The sequence below is a fragment of the Pseudorca crassidens genome, chromosome 12, assembly GCF_039906515.1.
Source record: "Pseudorca crassidens isolate mPseCra1 chromosome 12, mPseCra1.hap1, whole genome shotgun sequence".
Taxonomy (NCBI): Eukaryota; Metazoa; Chordata; class Mammalia; order Artiodactyla; family Delphinidae; genus Pseudorca; species Pseudorca crassidens.
Genome location: NC_090307.1, coordinates 15,327,567 through 15,329,878, shown reverse-complemented (window position 1 = coordinate 15,329,878; position 2,312 = coordinate 15,327,567). Strand labels below are relative to the sequence as shown.

Sequence of the window (2,312 nt, the reverse complement as noted above, 5' to 3'; positions counted from 1 at the left end):
GACAGGTTCCCTCTCTGGTCCGAACAGAAGCTAAGAACCTATCATTAAAAATCACAATTGAATCCACACTTTGCATAACAGGAAATTAAGACCTATAAAAATGCATGTTCATGCCCTGGGGGGGGGGTTCCTTCTTCGGCCTCCTGCGTGAGGACCAAGGAACCCCGGTGCACCGGCCTTCAATAAACCTCTTGCGTTTTGCATCGGCTTCCGACTCTTGTTGTTTCCTGGGTGAGTCGAAACTCCTAGGAGACCGCAAAGGTCCAACAGCAGTATTTGAACAACTGTGAGTCTTGTTTCTCTAACTCTAGGTTTGGAAAGATCACAAAAAGCTAAACAACAAAGACTGGACAGAGAATGAGGCAGCATTTACAGTTAAGAAAACGGAAAAGAACTTGTTCAGGAAATAACTGTAGAAAGTTTTCTGCAATCTCCTTATTTAAAAAAAATCTTTACACAATGAATTATAAAAGTTAGCTCTCGCTTAATTGTTCAGGCTAATTATTAAGGTCAATTTGGTAGCATTTACCTGCTAAGTCTTATGTAAGTGGCAGTGCAAATCTCCACCTTTTCCCCAGCGTCAGAGGCCTGGAGTAACTCACTGAAATTTTCTGAGCCCTAGGACTCTCCCTGAGCCCTGCTAACCCATCCTTCGCTGAGTTAAATTCAGCAGATGCTACTGGAAAGTTTTTTTCTTTGAAAAATGTTAAACTAGTTCTAAATGGTACATCTTAATCCTTACCAAAATCATTCATCTTGGACAGTTATTATACTTGAATGTCTTCTAACTTAGAAACATCCTTCCTCTAAGCCAACATCTACCTTAAGCAAACAGAGTTCAGGGATCATAGAAATACTTTAAGCATGCATACAGAAGTTTTTCAGTGGCCCCTTAAAATAACATGCATCTGCTAGCAAACTGTTCACTAGAACTTTCCTCATCACACATACAAATAACTGTCTCCAGTTTCTGTTACAGAAAAGCCTTCCCCAGTCCAACTCATGGAATGCTTCTTGTAGCAGGGAAGAACCAAATCTGACTATGTGTTGGATCTGTTTCTTTTACTTTAATCTTTGCTTCTCATTGCTTTTGTTCACTAAAAGGATACTGTCTATACATTAATGGCCTGCCTCGGGGAACCCTGCCCCTCTGCCTGAATGTTAAACCAAAGTGCTTTTGTTCAGGGAAACATCCGGACCCTGTCCAGCTGTGGCTGGCTGCAAGAAAGAAGAAATTAACACATCCCTTCCCCGAGGCTGGCCATTCCAGAGGATATTTGCAAAACTTATGGCCTTTTTACTGTACTTCCTCATCTCCTCTCCCTCTCTGTGCTATAAAAGAAACCGGCATCCAAACCCTGATAAGATGGTTATTTAGAGACATTGGTGTGCTGGTTTTCTGAATAAAGTCGTATTCCTTACCTCAACACCTTGTCTCCAATTTACTGGCCTGTCTGTCTTGTGCGGCAAGCAGAGAGGGCGTGGACTCGGTAACATTTTCATTGCTTGGTTTCCTACTTTTTTAGTATCCAGCCCCCTTCCATTCTGTTAATATTTTTCCAGTCATTCTCTAATCCATTCTTTTGGACAATGTCTATGCTTAGCAATTACTCTTTTTAATGGGTACTAACTCAGGCAGAATTGAACTAATGTACCAATATGCCTTCACCAGAGGGAACCTGGTACCACTATATTCCCTCTTGTATCACCATGTCACATAAACTGTCCTTATGATATCTACTTCCTCATTCCTCACTGAAATCCAACATCTCCAAGTGAGCAACTGAAACTACCCTCCCCCCCGTGTCACTTAATGCTGTTGAAGGTTTGCTTCATTCACGTCTCCACACCATTTTCTTTTGGTTCTCCTGAGCTCTTAGTTTGCTCCTCGGCTATCTACTCCCTATTTCTCATGCTCTTAAATAATGGCTCAAGGTATCCGTTAGTTCAACATGTATTTATTAAGCACCTACAATGTATCATGTATTTTCCCGGATACTGGCAACAAAGCAGAATAAGACATACACTGTCCCAATTCTTGGGGATATGAGAACTTCTAAGACTCGGCACACTTCCTATGTGATTTCCCATAGTTTTAGTTACTTCCTATGAATTAATAATTCCTAGATTAACATACCAAGTCTTGCACAAACCACTATTGAGAGCTAGACCCATACTTTTACGTGCTTGGAAAATCCTCTAATTCACTTGTCTCAAAATTAACATATTTTTAGTATCTACCCTAATAACGCCTATAGTTAATGGCACTATTAACAAAGGAAGCAGTCCCCTAAATCCTACACTCACTCTCA

General features: G+C 40.8%; 1 long non-coding RNA gene across 1 annotated transcript; it reads left to right on the top strand.

Moving 5' to 3' along the window:
* The first annotated feature begins 316 nt into the window (after window positions 1–316).
* Window positions 317–1,427, top strand: LOC137204092 (uncharacterized). The gene is made up of 2 exons (XR_010933417.1): window positions 317–374; window positions 1,186–1,427. It is a non-coding gene; the product is annotated as an uncharacterized lncRNA (long non-coding RNA).
* The last annotated feature ends 885 nt before the right edge of the window (window positions 1,428–2,312 follow it).